This window comes from Haemorhous mexicanus, chromosome 11 (genome assembly GCF_027477595.1).
Source record: "Haemorhous mexicanus isolate bHaeMex1 chromosome 11, bHaeMex1.pri, whole genome shotgun sequence".
NCBI lineage: Eukaryota > Metazoa > Chordata > Aves > Passeriformes > Fringillidae > Haemorhous > Haemorhous mexicanus.
The window spans coordinates 20,473,886-20,491,661 of NC_082351.1; the positions used below are offsets into that span (position 1 = coordinate 20,473,886).

At 48.4% G+C, this 17,776-nt stretch overlaps 1 protein-coding gene across 7 annotated transcripts in view; it reads right to left on the reverse strand.

The window, feature by feature from the left end:
• FOXP1 (forkhead box P1) overlaps positions 1-12,705 on the reverse strand; it is a 378,956-nt gene extending 366,251 nt beyond the window's left edge. For 2 of the 7 annotated variants that reach the window (XM_059856811.1, XM_059856807.1), the window contains exon 1: positions 12,636-12,699. The gene's annotated coding sequence lies outside the window, so the exon portion shown is untranslated. Of the gene's footprint in view, positions 1-12,635 lie in introns of all 7 variants that reach the window. The other 5 variants (XM_059856813.1, XM_059856812.1, XR_009487903.1 and 2 more) reach the window with 4 other exon arrangements.
• Between the last annotated feature and the right edge of the window lie 5,071 nt (positions 12,706-17,776).

Sequence of the window (17,776 nt, forward strand, 5' to 3'; positions counted from 1 at the left end):
TCCAGAATCCAATGAGGATGTTCAACTGGCAGAAAACATTTTTTTCCTGCTTAAGCTAGTTTTCCACTGATCCAGCTTCCTGTGCAGTCTCACCTCTGGTCAGCTGAAGCACAGGGGATGCAATGGGAAGCACACCCAGGGACAAGCTGAGCTATCTGAATCTTCTTAACTGCAAAGTGAACCAAGCCCTCGCTCTCTACGGCACCGAGCGCGCTGTCAGATAGTCAAATTGAAAGTTGCTTTCATCTGAGCTAAAACAAAGGAGGCAAAGGCTTTGCAAGGAAACAATTCTCACTTGACGCATGTCATGGAGTTGTGAGCGCGCCTGAGTCACGGCACACGTGTGGACCATTGTGAGAGATGTGTCCTCCTCCTCAATCTGCCGAGAGCACCACCAGGCAGAGGTTGAAACATGCGGAGGTGATTCAACACCAACGAACAGAAACACTGAGACGTGCTGTTCTTAACACAGGGGCTGTACCTGACAACACTTTTATTTACTCAGAAAAGTTTTCTGCCCTCTATGACCTTCCCCTGCCAACTTACCCACGTGTTAAGCACAATCTCCATCCCACCCTGGATGGCTCACTACAATCCAACAAATACTTCCAATACGGGCAGACTGTTTTTTCTTTCGGGCCTATGAGAAATAGAAGTTCAAAACTTGAATATTACTTGTTACCTGACAAAGCATTATACTTTCTTTGTGCTTATGTCATCAACCAAGGGAAAAAAAAAATCCCACAAAGAAATGAAAGGGGAAAAAAAATCTTCCTACCAGAATGTAAATATTTGTGCATAGCAAGAATGAAGTATTTCCATGAAGCTTTCAATAAAGGATAACTGCAGGCCAAATTTTACCAGCAGATACAGGCACATAACTCCAGCTAAAGTTACTCAGAGCTGCCCAAGTTTCTGAGAGGCCAACTCAAGCAAACAGTGCTCATGTCCAGAAGGACTGTGAGCTCAGGAGCTGAGGCCACATTCCCAGCTCTTTTGAGAGAGGCAGACGAGATCTGTTTCATATCACTGAAGAACTTCAGAGATGAGTCAAACCTGCAGGATTTGCTGCAATACTCGCTGCAAAAGAGGATGTGAGAACTGGCAAGTACGCTGTGTTTACTCACTGTGCCATCTAATTCTGGAAACTCGAGCTGAGATTCAGCGATCGAGCACGACTCCAAGGGGTGGTGGGAAGATCCTGGCCCTGTTACAAAGCCACTCGTTGGGCTAAACTGGTGGCATCTGCTCAAACAGGGCCATGAGCTGACCCAGACAGAGGTTCTGCAGCTGGCAAGAGAAGCCTCCTCAGGGCAGAGGCTGCACCACATCTGCCTCCAGCCCAGGGACGAGCCTCCGCAGGCACTGGCGCACACGAGGAGCAGAGATGCTCTAAAAATCACGCACTGCTTCAGTTAATGACACAGATTTACTCTGGGTGTTAGCCTGTTTTGCTAAAAAAAGCCAAGCAGATTTTTTTTTTCCTTTTTTCCTGGTGCAAACTGTCCTTTATAGAGACTATTAATATCCCTCTTCCTTCAGTTTAAGCTCTACTTCTCTTCCTTGTTCTCCCACTGACTTAAAAGATAAGTTGCAAAACGAGATCTAATTTATCTCTATCTTTTGTCCTCATCCCTTCCCTCCTGTTACTGCCTGGACAGGCAGACTGCTCTGTAGGGAATCACTGCATGGAGCACAGAGTTTATATTTGCTGCAACACTCACATTTTTAAGCAGAAAATGAAAGATTTTACCTAGTTTATACTAAACAGAACCCCTTTGGTTCTGGCCTCATGTAATTAATTCTGCACAAAGTAGTAACTTAGATAAAACACCTTGCTATAAGCAGCCACCTCAAACTGCTGTGAATATTCCTCACTATCAGACACCAGTGAAGACAACAGCAGTGGATGGCGGCTGCCAGGAGGTTATGCTGAAACAAATGCATTTTTATTTTTCCCTTTAAATTACAAAAGATTATCATTTTACTCAGCAATGCCCCTTATTAAATTGAAACTCTCCACATCAGAATTAAACACATCCTATCTACTCAAAATGAAGTGTATTATTTATCAGTAATATTTAATGACAAAAACCTGATAACTTTTTCCGATTATACCACTGATTTCCTCCAGTCATGCATCATTGGCTCTGCTGGTCATTAGCATTATCACAGTGCATAAACTCTGGCTTAGGCAGCAAGTTTGATAACAGAGCCAGACACCTATAGCTACCATTTTTCAGTTTGTTCAGATTTACTAGTTTACCTCTCTATGAGCATGCCTCTATCTAATGGCATCGATTAAAATCCCTAAAAATCCTAGACAGTAAATTTCCATTTCCATGCAGCACGCTTCTGCACACTCAGAATCCCTCAGTAAATATAAAGCACTTGCTGAAAAATCAGATTTCCCCTTCAACTGGCTGAGGACCCTTTTCCTGAAAGACTATACTCCAGCCAATCTGAAAAATAAATAGGAAATATTTAGCCTTCTCTGACTGTTTAATGCCAGGAATACACTGGATAGGCTTAAGATATTTTAGTTTAATTCACAGGCAATGTTCCATTTTAACTTCTATGAAATAGTATTTTTGAATACTGCAGATACAGGTTTTATAGAAGTGAAGAAAAAAAAAAATCAGAACAGATAATATGGTACAAAATCAGCTAAAATATACCAAGATGGGTTTCTCCCATTCTCAGTTAAATCCTGTAAAAAAAATGATGGATTAGAAAGGTTTCCTGAGCAAGACCATCATTCCTCACACTACTGGACTTCAGAAAACTTCAATAGGTAAAGCCAGAGAAAAACTTTAAAATACTTGTACAAACAATAATTTTGCTGCTTATTTCTGACATTCCTCTTTCAAAGCCTTTTAGGTATCAAGTAATTTATCACTGAAAAATACATTTGTTCTTTTCCAAACCTACAATTCAGGAGCTTTACACACTTTCATATTATCTGAACACACATGCACAGGCATATCATTAAGAACTAACAAAAACAATTTATTATGAGCTATTTCAGAGCCACCTTCTCCCAGTACTCATTTAATTCAATGACAGCAGGATAGGGCCCCTGACAACTCTCTGATTAAAATTAATTACTAAAGCTGTTAAGACATTATTACTATTGCAAAACTTACTGTGAAAAATCTCTCGTCTAAATCTGCTAATGCAGGTACAGGCCATGATGTTCTGCACAAACATCCAGAGAGATTCTTATATGTTACACACATTAATATTCTAAGACTTCATTATTTAGCCAAACTGGTTTTCTTTTAATTTTCTTTTTTTTTTTTTTTTTTTTTAACTCAGTCCATCCAAGTGAGCTCCCATGATTTCAGCAGGGGTATTTAGAACCTAGGCCACATAACTGAAGCTACATCTGCCTGTGTTATGGAAATACAACTATTTATGAAATTCACCTGAGGGGGAGGAATAACTTACAGTACACTGATCAACAGTTTGCATGGTACTGTCTGAAGGAGCCCTGTTTGAGAAGAAGAGCTGTTATAAAAGCAGAAAGTATCAATACTAACACAATTGGTGCCACTGGGTTATGCTATTTGCTGGTCAGAATCCATCTCTCGCACAGAAAATTTCAGTTTGGGTGTAGTTTCAGTATCACTAACTGCAGCGTTAGAGGTTGGGACCATTATATAAGAAACAGCAGCGGTTTGATGAGGTTAATCCCAAATTCTGTGATTTGCTGAGGCAAAAAATGGATCGAACCCTGGCAGTGAGCTTGGGAGCACGGGATGCAGGAGCGCTCAACAGCCCCCTGCTCCTCTCATCCAGGGGCTTCAATCTGATCCTTCAAAAATGAAACAGTGAAAAATACTGTCATTGTTCTCCTCTGCCCGCCTGCTGCTCTACCTGCACGTGCACTGTCCCCAAAACACACTTCTGACCTGACTGAGCACCAGCCAACGTCCAAACCCTGGCCAGGCACACCCTCCCCTGGACCTCCAGCCTTTCCCAGACAAACCCAGCTTCAATGTGCTCCAAACCCAATGTCTGGAGCCACTCCATGATGCCCCACAGCCCCCTGCACTGCATTGCTCTTAAGGGGATTTCTACCACAGGAGGATTTACAAGACTGATTTTAATGGAATTTTTCTTTCCAGTATAAAACGTGGGAACTGGGCTGGACAAGCTGCCCGAGCAGCTAACAGAGATTTGTCATGAGGTTCATGGAAGACAGAGTTCATGACTCACTGTCAGTGAGCTCACTATTACAACATAAAAACTCTTATTAAAAATAAAAATGCAAGTACCAAAAGGAACACTTGAAGAAGGTTTTAAGTTCTTAATCCCAAACAGAATACCCTTGAAATGAGGTTCACAGCAGGCCCACCAGACAAAAATCCACAAAAGACAATGTTGCTATCAAAAATCTATTGGAACAGCATATTTTAGATGAAAATCCCCCTATTTCTGCTCCTTTGGTATTCCCAGGAGTTCCTTAGAAAGAGGTGTCTCACTCACACTCATCTCCCAGCTTTCCAGCAGCAGAAAAACATACACTTCACATTCACTGTGCAACACCAGGAAGATGCTTTTTAAAACTGACATGGGTTCCTAAAGAAATATCAGTTAATTACTTAATCCTCCTTAATGGAATGATCAACATCCTTTCAGCAAACAAGGCTGTGATGATTTAACGTTTTACTGCACTGGGAGAATTAACCCTGCTCCTCTCCCTTCTGCTGCGACCGCTCGTTTCCTTAGAATCTTTTCCATTTATTCACTTCTGCAGAGCAGCCCCTGCACCTAGGCAAGGAAAAAAACCAAGAGACAAAAATCTGCCTCGGTGTTATTCTGCCAAGGCCTGACCCCCAGACTGACAGAAAAGCGGGTGGCCTGGACACCGAGGAAATCAAGGTACGAGGCAGCACAGAGCAACAAGCCCCAGCGTGAGCCTGGAACAACTTCATCAGCATCCCAGGAACACCACTTCAAAAGGAACCAGGGAGGGATGTTTGAATCCCAGCTCAGACAGCTCCTGAATCCCTGAGAACCCCGTGGCTGTCGTTCTAGCAAGAACAAAAGTCCTTTCAGGGCTCCACTGCTCGCTGCAACCAGACCCAGGCTCAGACAGAATTCTGCGGGCAAGTGTCGTGCAAGAAAGGGAATTCAGCATCGATTTTTGTGATCAGATGTTTAGTGGCTGCTCTGAACACTCCAGCAATCCCCCCTCACCATTTTATCTTCCTTTATCACAAGCTTTTTAATAGAGACATGACATTCTGCTTACTGCTGGGCTCTCTCTATTTATCTCTCTCTTAACAACGCTTTGGCATCATCAGCTCCGCTATCTAAATCAGCAACAGTGCATGTCCGGTCACATAAAACCAGAGAGGGCTTCCCGAGATGCCTTGGGAACTCTGACTACTCCAGTTTACTGATGTGTTAATATGCCCCATCCACTAATTAATGAACAAACAGCTTAGCCAGGGAGCTGGGGGAGGGACACCAACACGAAGACTGTGGAGAGCCCAAGGAAAGACACTTGACCCTAATTGTTAGCAACAAGATGACAAGACTGATCGGGAAGTACAGCTAAAACTCAGATCCAACATGAAAGGAAATGTCTGGCGAAGAGGGGAAAACGAACGATGCCATTGGAGGCTGCAGCCAACCTGCCACACTGTGCCACCTTCTGTCGGGCTGTCAGCACTCAGTGCCCAGCACCTGGCCCGGGCTCCTCAGCACCACGCTCCCATCACATCCCTGCTCCATGCCCAAATCCTCATCCTCCTCCTGCGACCCTGCAGCTCCAGGGTGTACACTCCAGCCAGGAAAAACTGGAGTTTGTTCCAACCCATGAAGGGCTGATGAGAAAGCGTGGCTCACGCTGCACCTTCCCAGCAAAACCACCTGCAGAATTCCAGACAGTGGGTTTTAAGAAGGGCCAAAGTCTGGCTGAAGTTTCAGACAGACCCAGTTTTACCTGGGGCAAAACATTCTTCATCTTAAAAACAGCCTGGACCACATACCACAGCAGATATGCCTGTAGATGCACCAGCAAGAGAGTGCTGTGCCCCGTGTGCACTTTGGGAAACACTTCCATACAGAGTTCAAACCCTTGGAAAAAAGGTTGTAAGCTCTTTCCACCTGAAAAATCAATTCAACTGAGAGTCAGAGCAGTGCAGGACATGCTGCAGCAGCACCGTGCTCGGGGACACACACCCAGGAGAAAGTTGATTCACAGATGGCACGTCCAGCGCAGACACACCACACACTGCAGAACCCCAGTTTTCAGTGCCAGTTTTTTAGTTTCAGTGCCCATTTTTAAAATTCAGTGCCTCTGAATTAAACTAACTTAGTGAGGAAACAGGCTCTCCTAATAAAAACACACCAGCGAAAAGCACAGACAGCACCATTAGCAGTAAACAATACACGGGAGAATCATCCCAATAAAACATTCTGGGTATTTATTTGTGTTGCTTTCCAAGACCATTGCAACGGAATGGGAAACTGGAAAGGAAAAAAGCCCACAATTAGTTTCAGAATAGCACTCCCAGAAACACTGTAGCCTATCAGATCTATGTAAATATTTTACGATATGGGTTCCATTTCAGGAGATCTGTCAAGATATTTACAGGGCTTGACAGTATTTCTGCCTTTAATTAAATTTTCACACACATACTTTAATGTAATTTAAATAGATTATTAGTTGTCAGAATATAGTATAAATTTTGTTTACGATTTAGTTACTTTAAGTACTCACATTGAGGAAACTCATTTAACCCCCTGACTGAGGAGCATTAAGTGTTGAGATGAGACTTCTAAAGAGCTTCTACTGCCCTTTGCACTCTTGCAATAATCTTAAATTACTACAACTTAATTGCAATTTCAAGGCACTAAAATGGAGATGCTTTAAAAACAGCACCAGGAGGGTCAATGAGAGGAGAAAAATTATTTAGTCCTCCTCAGGTACCTCTTGGGGAGAAACTGATTTTGCCCGTGCTCTTCTCTTTGCCCATTTTCCATAGAACCCCATCTTCATTTGCAGAATGACGCGGAACAAAAAGTCATCAAGATTATTCTGGATACTTGCCACATCCAAACAGCCATTAGACATAAGCCTGCTCACTTGCATGCATGGAAGAGACCCGTGCCAGGAGAACAGAAAGACAAAACCCTAGAGCACATTTGCAGAGAGGGCTGCACACGAACAGAGCCAGCAGCTTCTATGACTTGGGATCTCCAGTGCTGGAGTAAGGAAAAAGAGCACGTGTTAAACCACTCCAGAAATCCCAACCAACAAATAACTGATCTCCGCAAAACAGCACAACCGATTCCTCTACAGCACAAAATACATCTTTTTAAAGTAAAAGACTACAGCGATCCCACAATTAAGTTTCTCCTCTAAGGACTGCATGGTTTATTCCATGCTGTTTTTTTCCCCACCTCTCTCTACACTGGCATCACCTTGTTACCTGCAGGAGCTGCAATTCCCAGCACAGCAAGCTGCAGGAATCGAACTGCGCAGCGAGCAGGCTGCGAGCAGCGCTTCTGTCAGCGCAAAACCAACCACTTCTAGCAGCCACGAGATCTTCTCCGTCTCTTCTTGCAACGAGACACTTCACAAGGCTCTGGCCAACAGAAAAACAATCAGACTCACGATTTGAACACCGCTGTGCCTCAGCACGGCCGGCGCTGACGCGCATCCTCGGTGGCACGACGTTAAGGGCTCCCAGCCTGGCCATACCTTTCGAAGCACTGGAATAAAGTTTGCTTGCCAGGACCTCTAAGAATGGTCTCAAAGATGCTGCTGATCTCTAGTGCACAGCGTCTCTGAATTCCACCTAGCAAATGCTTTCTGGCTTCTCCTGCATATCACATCTCTGCCGAAGCGCTCGCCGGGTGTGAAAACACACTACTATACGTGGAGGGAGGGGGAAAAAAAGTTTCAGTGATACCAGTTAGTGGCACAGACCAAAAGCCAAAGGCAGCGACATCAGCGGAAGCCCCAGTTGATGCCAGCACACTCTGGATCAGGCCCAGGGCAGCCGACTGCACCCTGAGCTCAGCCCTGGGGACACAGGGACCATGTCATGACCACGGGCCATGTTCAGAACAGGGTGCCTCTGTGTCCCCACACTGCTGACCACCCCCTGGGCTTCCCCTCCAGCCACCAGCCCTTTCCCACCTGATTCCCCAGCAGAGGCTCGCAGGGAAAAGCTCTGGGAAGCAACCTGAGAGCAAGGCTCATCTGAGGTATAATTAAAATGCGCTATTTTATTCAGCTTAAATACGGACAGCAAACAAAACCCTCGTGCACCCGAGCCCTGCAGGGCCTGATCCCGCTCCCCCTGCAGTGGGAACCCCGGGAAAGCTCCCTCCCAGGCACCCTGTCCCTGCATACACGATGCTGGATGTGCTGGAAAGGGCAGGAGAGGCCTGAACAAACCCTGCACCTCCAAAAGACACCCAGCTACCTGCAAAAACCCCACCGAGCCTTCTTCAGCCCTGGCTCAGCTGCATAAAAATATTTCAGCTCAGTGCCTTGAAGTTGCAATTAAATTGTAGTAATTTAAGATTATCACAAGAGCAAAGGGCAGCAGCAGCTCTTCAGCAGACTCCTCTCACCACTTAATGCTCCTCAGTCTTGGGGTTAAATGAGCTTCTTTAGTATAAGTACCTTAAAGCAAGTGAATCGTAAACAAAATTTATACTATTTTCTGACAGCATATAATCTATTTAAATTTATTAAAGCTTCTCGGAGAAAATTTAAGATGACAGAAGTATCATTATGCCCCATAAATAACCGGACAGCCTTGCAGAAATAACTGTATTTTACATACAAATCCTACATATGTGTGCGCATATGTTATTTCATTTGATACACAAATACATGCTCAACGGATATTTGACAAAAGGAATTGTGTTATCCAGTTCAATCTCTCAATATAAATGACCACAAGAGGTACGAATACTAAACAGAAGATACATTCCATATATTTGCCTTTTTACTACCAGCCTTTTTTTGTAATTTTTACAGTGCTATGAAACAGGAGTAATTCAGGAGCTACAAATGTTTACAGTATATCACATCAAGGATGATAATGTGAATTTTAGCTCTGAAAAAAGATGACCCACTCCATGAGAAACGCACACTGCGGCGTGTGCTGCACGCTAATGTCCGATGCACAATTCCCCGCTCAACTTCCCTGCTCCTTCTCCTACCAGGGCAAAACCCAGCTGTGTTACGGTTACTGGTGGAACTGATTTAAGCAGAAAATGTTTATAGATGTTCAAAAACATTACACATTACGCAAAATGGCTTAATAGCATACATGTGCATGTTTAATGCACATACTTTTTATTGTCTAATTAAAATATATACCATAAAAAATCTTTACAGGCTTTAGAGTAAGTTATGCAGGACAGTTATGAAATCTTACCTTACAGAAAGTATAAAGTACTTATTGTGAGATCTGCACTGCTAATTAAAAAAAAGCTTATGCAAAAAGATTTAGGATTTCTTAATTCTTCAGCAGATGTGCACTTGGTCTGCCTCCTTATTAATATACATTTGGGTAACAGCCTCTTACTTGAATTTTTTAAAAAATAGATATTTCCATTGTTTTAGAATACTTTAAAGGACTGAAAGTGACACATATTTAAAGTTTGAGTTCAAGTGTTTGAATACAAACATGAAACTGTCACACAACAAAACTAACCTCACTCCCCTGGTTCATTTCAATTAGTACCTAAATCCTAACTGTTTACTGAAGTAAAATCAAGTGCCTATTAATACTCTTTACTGGTATTTTCACTAAAAACTACACAGTAACAGTCTCTGTGATACAGCCATGAAGACACATTACACACAGTCTTGTAAAAATCCCGGCATATCAAAACCAAGGTCCATCCTGACTGCTTGGCAACATGTTTGAAGATATTACAAGTTTTCCAAACTCTAGGAATGCAGTCATCCAATATACAGTGCTTCATCAGAACCAAACTCTTCTATTATACACCAACACAGAACTTACACACAGAGAGAAAAAAACCAAATCCACGTTTCCTTGCAATTCAGCGATCCAGAAATAAAAGCTGAATTCCACAGAACCTTTAGGTTTTTCTGCATTGCACTAATTTAATGCCTTCTTCTCTACAGCTCTAGACAGCGTAAACATAATCAAATCCTAAGCCCCTCTGAAAGTGTAAAAATGCACTTCAAACCATCATCACTTTAAAAAAAACAAACAAACCCCAAACCCCAGCCCATGCACAAAAAACTAACTTCGCAATCAAAACCGTAAGCAACAGAAAGCCTTGTTTGAAATAGTAGTTATTTTTCTCAGAGTTATCCTTTGGTTTCACAACAAAGATCAGCATTTGTAATGGTCCATTTCTGCATAAGTGAACATATAGCCTTGCTGCCTGATCGAATAGTCCAGAGCTTTCAGTGAGGCAGCTCCTGACAACAGCCCAGCAGCAGCTTTGTTTGATCTCTCCTGCCTTCCTTAATCTGGGTTGTCAAGGTTCACTTGTTGGAGGCTGTTTACTTTACTTTTTCCAGAAAAAAAAAAAAAAGTGATTTTTTTTTCCTGTCTCTCATACAATGACTAATCCAAAGACTAAGGGGGAAGAATGCTGCCAATGCAAGATGTTAAAGCTACAATACTTTTTTGCAATGAGATTTTAGCCGACACCTTTTGAATGGTAACTAGTGGAGAGCTTCCTCCCCCAGTGCCCTGGTCCATTCAATATGGTTGGGAGATAGTTCAAACAAAATGTGCAGGGGAAAAGCTTCAGAGGAGAGATGTAGAAACAAGTAGCCCCAATTTCCCTGTCTTCCCCCAAATCTAGTTGCCGAGATGCACGGTACCTCCTTGCCCACACTCGCTTCTCTGGGAACTTGAGTTATTTCAGGCTCTCTCAAACTTACAAAACGTAAGAGCTTCTCAGCAGCAACAAAAACTGTAAAAATAATATTAAAACGAGCAAAATGCATGTTTTCCAAAATATTAAAGTAAGCTGTGGATTACCAGCACAGGCAAAAAAGTTTCTTCGACGACATGCTTGCAACTTTGTCTAATTAAGCAGCTGTCACTAGTGACATCAACATTTGGTCAAATCAGGTAAAATTCAAGTTTAGAAAAACTGTGTGGCAAGCAAACACAGTTTAGAGACCTGTTTTAATATTTAGAACCATCCAGCACCCCAGAAATCAGCAGGCTATATAGTGTAGACGACACGCTACGAGCAGTACACGTCCATTACTCACTCCGAGAACAGTTACTAAAAATGAAACCTTAAACTTCAGAGCACAGAAGTTGGGCTCCAGCTTCTCTACAGAAGCGGCTTAGAGAGCGCTCGCAGGCGGCAGATGCCTCGGGTAGGGACGGGAGGGCTGCGCGCTGCCGCCGCTGCCGGGCTTAGAGGGAACCGGGGGGAAAAGGACGGGGAATAAGGAAAAACAAAAAAAAGTAATCTCGCTCGGCTTGGTTCACTCAAAGCAAAAACACGCAATTAAAATCATTACAGCGAAGTGGCAGCAGAAGAGTCGCTGAAAGCGCGGCGCTCCGCAGCCCGCCCGGCGATGCTCTCCGAGCCGGGGCCGCCCGGTCATTAATAGCTGCCGGGCGGTGCGGAGGGGGCTGCGCTGCGCTGCGCCCCGCGGAGCCCTGCCCGCCCGCGCAGCTGCCCGCCGGGTTGGTTTGGGTTTTTGTTGGTTTTTTTTTTTTTTTTTCCAGGAAAGAAAGAAACGCAGAAACCGGCGGGGCGGGGGTGGGGAGGAGGGAGGCGCGGACAGCCCGTTCGGCCGCCTGCAGCGCGCACCTCTCCGCTGCCCGGGGACGCGGCCGCGCAGCGCGGGCTGGCAGGTGCGCGGGGCGGCCCTACTTACCGGGCACCGGCGGCGGCTCCGCGGCGCGCAGCGAGCCGCGGCTCCGTCCCGAGGCTCCGCACCGCGGGGCTGCGCGGGAGGGGGACGTGCGCACACACACGCGCGTGAAGGATGCGCGGTCCGCACCCGCGCAGTGAGAAGTTGCGCCGGGATGAGCTGAGGAGGCGCGGGTGTTTATTCAAACACTTCGTTTCAGAAAAAAAAAAAAAAAGAAAGAAATGGGGGGGATGGGCGCAACGCGTCCCAGGGACCCGCGGTGGGGGCGGATGCGAGGCGCAGGGCTCCGCACCTGCGGAAAGTGCTGCGCGGGCGTAAAGCCGCAACAGGTGCTCGGGGAAGGGGGAACGGGCAGCCGGGCACAGCACGGCGGGGGGGGGGCGCGGCCCCACCGTAACTTCTTGCCCCGAGTGCAGAAGTTGGGGCGTACGCGCCCCTTGCGTTACGGCTCGGAGGGACCCGGCGGAAAACACGCGGAAAGCGCGAGCGGGGATGGGAGGGGGGCGGGACGCGCCGCATCCCACCCGGCGGGGAGTGCGCGCAGCGCGGGGCGGGGGGGAAGTTTCCAAAGTGGGCGGGGAGGGGGTGCGGGCGGCCCCGCAGTCCGGGGAGGGGGCTCCGCATCCGCGCACCGCCGCCCCACATCCCCCCACCCCCCCGGTACCGCGGCGGCGGTCGGGGAGGGGCGGCCGGGCACGTGGGGCCGGCGGGGGGAAAAGTGCAACAGCCCCGGAGGAGCGGGGAAAGTGTCGGGGGGCGCCGGACTCACCCGCAGGACTCGGCCCTGCCGCTGCCCAGCACGGCGCGGCCGCGGCGCGGGCGGGCGGCGGCGCGGAGCGGCGCGGGGCTGCCTCCGTCCCGTCCCTCCCTCCCGTCCCTCCGGCACGCCGAGCCCGGGCGGCGCGGCGGCGTGCTCCGCCGCTCGGTAAATAACAATAGAGCCCTCCGCCCGGCGCCGCGCCCGCGGGCCCCGCACGCCGCCCCGCCGCGCCCCCGCCCCGCGCCGCCCCGCGCCCCCTCCCCGCCCCGCGCAGCCCTGCGCGGGCGGGCCGGGGGCGGCCCGCGACACCCCCGCGGAGGGAGATGTTGTTATTTTTTGCTGTTGTCAGTCTCTGACGTCACATCCACCTGCTGGGTAAACAAGGCTCGGCGCAAGGGAAAAATAATAATAAAAAAAAAATAAAATAATAGAAGCGGGGGGTGAAGCGCGCAGGGGGTGAAGGGCGAGAGCCCCGCAGGCGCGGAGCTCCGCGGAGGACGGCCGGGGGGGGCGGGGGGGGGCCGGGCCGGGGGAGGCGGGGCGGCCCCACGGGGAACCGAAAGTGGCGGTGGAGCGCGGTGCGCAGCGCTGCGCATCCCTGCGCACCCCTCCGCATCCCGAGGGACAGCTCAGCGCCCGGGCCGGGGCTGCTCCGTCGGCGGGGACGCAGCGCTGCGTACCCCTACCAACTTTTCTGCAGCAGCGCGGGGTGCAGCGGGGCATCGGGCCAGCGGAGCTGAGGGATGCGGTGGATCCCGGAGTGCCCTCCGCGGGTACCCGCGGAGGCGCCTTACCTGCGCGGAGCGGCGAGGCGAGCGCTGCCCGCGTTCTCCCCGCAGAGCCCGCCGCTGTGGGCGCAAACACCGCTTAGACACACTGCGCGGGTGCGCAGCGGCGCGCGCCGGCCGCTGAGCGGGACTGACCGTCCCGGGGACGGGGCTGGGTGCTCGACCGGAGCAGCTGCGCGGGGGTGGGTCCGCATCTCGGTGGGTGCGCGGAGCGGCAGCGCTCCGGCCGCGCCGTCGGGGCTCCCGAGGAGAGGGGCGGCAGCGCCCGCGGGGCGAGCGCGAGAGGGGGCAGAGCCGGGACCACCCGGCTGCCCCAGCCCTGCGGCTCCGGCACTCGCGCACCGCGAATTTTAACAGCACCGATGGTCTTAGCGCGAATTTGGAACCTCTGGCGGCGCGGGGGCTCCCTTGACGGCGGCCGGAGCAGGCGAGGGGAGCGGCCCCGCCGGGCAGCCCCTCGCCCTGCCCGGGACCCCTGCCCGCTGCCGGCAGCACGGCGGCGCCGACGGGACGGGGGTCGGTCGTCGGGTGCCCCGCGGGGATGGAGCGCGTCCTGCCCGGCGCTGCGGGCGGGAGTCAGCGGGCGGCCGCGAAGTTACCGAGCGACCGACTCGTTTGGGGAAAAAACTCTTTCCTTGACCCGCCCGGCTTTCTGCCCTCCCCATTTTTCGGGCTGCCCGCAGGACTGACCCGGGGCCGGGGGAGATACTTTCACACACTGTCAGGAGCGGTACCGCGGGTCCAGCCGCGCCCGCGGGAGCTCCGCGCTCAGCCCAGCCTCTCCCCTAGTCCCGGTGCCCGGTCCCCGTCCCCCGCCCGGCCCCGGCGGCTCCGGCAGCAGCGCCGGGCCCGCGGCGCCACCTCCCGGCGGAACGGCGGGAGCCGTGCCGGCAGCAATTAAGACCTGGAATTACCCTAATAGCGAGGTACTTATGCGTAATTCATTATATTTTAAATAATTGAGAGCGGAAAATCGCTGCAAATAAATATTTGCGGAGGTGATGCTCGCGCCGCTGCCGGAGCGGTGCGCTCAGACCGGCGGTGCGCTCAGACCCGAGAGCGGGGCCGGGAACGGGCGAGAGCCGGGAGCGGAGCGTACAGCATCCCGCTTCTCCAGCCCCGGTACCACAGGAGACACCGCGGTTTGTGTGATCGGCGGGACCACTAGCTTTAAAAGCAAACAACTTGTTATATTTCTTAGTTCATCTGTTTCTTCAGTAGGAATAAAAATGAGCTAAACCTGTTAAAAGAGCATTTTTTAAACACTCTCCCTTATACCGCTAAAAAAAATCCTTGTTTTACATTTCATCCTCGAATAAACGCTTATTGGCTACTTCTTCATCTCCTGTTTTTAACTTCACACATCCAAACCAGTATATCAACTCTGTAAAAGATGATTAATTCCACAGACAGTACCAGCGGTGGGACTTCTCCCTCCCCCTCTGCCTATGTAGCTGCTAATTGTGCTTGAATTGTTTACTGCTGTATTGTTTTACAAGTGCCTGGAGAAAGATGCTTGATATTCCCACCACCGGCAGAACCATCCCAAGAGCAAATGCTTTGCAGATTTTGGCAGGGATGTACACAGGCTACAACTACAGCTTGTTAGCTAAAAGAAAAAAAAAAAAAATTATGAAGGTGATGACGCCTCTGTAATTATAGGTGTTACTTGTTATAAAGTCAGAATGTTTTCCAAGCTACTGTAATGCCACACCTCCAATGTCCCAGGAGCCAGGCCTTGGAGTCCTTTCTGCCTTAGTCACTGGTTTATGAGGCTTTGCAGAGCACATCACCAGGCTGCACGGTGGGTTCCTGGCCCACTTGGCACTCCTGTGTAGGTGCAAAGCCCATGTGGGTACTCAGCTGTTATTTTACCTTTTACATCAGACATGAAAAGCTGAGATACACACCGTGTACTGCCCCAAAAAGTTGGCGGACATAAAGAGAAATGTACATTGGATTTACAGCCTGGCTTTATGATTATCTGACTTTTGTTTCTAATAAGCACAAGCAGTAGCAGTCCTGTGAGTATGCTCACACTGCAACTTGAGGTAAAACCCCTTCTTGGCAAAATGGTGGTTGCTGCTTTTTACATTTCCTTGTTTTCAGCATAGTCAGGGCAAACCAGATCAGTCTGGCAACAAATAACCTTCAAAAAAGTAGAAAATTCAGCTCCACCCATTACATGGTGCACATGCAAGGTAAAATAACTAGACCTTTCTTTTGCTCAGAGAACTTCAAGGGCAGGAAAGGTCAACTTGCCTATGAGTGGAATTTTAAAAGGTGTAAACATCAGCTTAGAGACTAAGCCCTGTGCTCTCGGCAACACTTGCACCAGCTGTAGTGGAAGCTGGATCTGTTCTCCAACTGGGGAAGTCCCACAAAGAGATAAGGTGACACAGCTAAGGTCTCAAGTTGGTTTGTCTGGCAAAATGAAAATAATAACTTCTCCCAAATGAGGGCTATAACCAAACCCAGATATTTTTAAAATGAAATATTGTTGCTGGGGAGGGGGGTTTCCAGCATACCAAATTCTGACCCCTCAGTTGCAAACGCATTTGCATCCTTCATCTGCTTTTGCTATTATACTTTTCCAGTTTCCCTGGCCACAGTAGAAGCCATGTCCTGGCCTGTGCTGGGAGGACAAGCTGGAACAGAACTGAGCTTCCATGTGCCAGGAGGTGCCTGGCAGGACAGGGCAGCCCCACAGCCACCCTGAGGGCTGGTGCTGGGCTGGCTGTGGCAGAGCAGACAGCCAGCAGCACAGCCAGCTTGGTGCTGCTTGTAAGGGAAAGAAATTACTGTGCTGCCCCACAGCATCACAATCCAGGCAGAGCAGGCTGCAGCCTGGCTCCACACACAGGGCAGCAGGAGTCAGACACAGAATAAATGACATTTTGCTCTGTTGTGAGTCCAGAGAAGCTCCACTGCAGTCAGAGTTGGTTTGGATTTGCATGGGCAGTGCAGAGACATGAGTCTTGGATTCACCCCAGACTCCTCTGGGTTCCTGGTGGATGGGAAAGGCTCCCCATGTCCGTACCCACACTAATCCTCTCTGCTCCTGGAGGTGTCCCTCCAGCCGCCACTGTACCACAAGCCACGCAGAGATAACTTTTCTATAGCACATTTCCATTTGGCCTGAGCTGCCAGCCAATACATATTTCCTTTTCCTGTGGGGGCAATGAATAGCCATTGTATTTTCGTTGGACTATTAATCTGCCTGAATTTGGTCGAGATTCTTAAATGAATATTCATGGGAATTAATGTAATTTAATTCCTATTGCTTCCTGAATATAATTACATGCCGTACGTGAATTGGCAAACGCCACAACACATCCAATCTTTCTGAAAGTCCATGACCGATGAAACACCACGAGCTGGACACTCCTGCAGCACTGGAGATGCACAAAGCACTGCCAAGATGCAGCTTGACTTCAGGAGAAGAAACCAATAAAAGAGGGAAGATGTACACTGTAGGAAGCAAATACCACCTTGAGGGATAGAAAGTATGATTAAAAAGGTATTTTAATACAAGCTCTTCCCCAGGTATTTGTCTACATGTAGGGACTACATTAAATATTTAGATTATTTTGAAAAAAGCTTTATTTCTTCCACTTTCTCACCCACAAAAAAGCATCTTTCAGGGCTCCTATCCTGACCTCTTCTGAGAGACAGCATCTCTTGGAAGACCTTCAGCGCATCCTACAAATAAGAAGTGCCCAAGTGCAATCCTCCTTCTCCCAGCAGTCTGCCTGCCCAAGTTCATGCTGTTCCCTGAATACTAAAGCATAAATCAGCTCTGTATTAAAGCAAAACCTGTCCCCAGCATCAGTGCTACCAACCCCTGTCGTAACATAACAAGGACTCTTCCCAAAATATTTGGGCTTGCCCTGTCACAGTGAGAGGCGTTCAAGTTCAGCGCTCTGTCAACAATGCCAGGTGTCTCCTGAACCTCCGGCGCCCGAGCCAAGAGAGCGAGCTCAGAAGCACAGGAATAATCATTATTCACATTACTAAAATGTAACGGAATGTTTAAACAGATAACGTAACACAATCCCTCACAGCAGAAAAAAAAAAAAATACTGTTTATTATTTATCCCTGTCAGATAGAAAATTAACTCAATCTCCTGGAAAGCAAAAGCAAGGCTCCTTTTTTTTTTTTTTTCTTCTTTCTGCAACTGACAGCCATGAAAAAAATATTCTATTGTGGCAGCTGCACCCCTTCAAAGGGCTGATGTTCGCTGTGGTTCTTGATAAACCAACTGGCAAATTTTGGGGGTGAAAAAGAAGTGACTTGAAGCCAAATACATCTAAGAAAAAAAAGCCTTGTGAAATCAAAAATCCAAGAACAATTTCATGTTG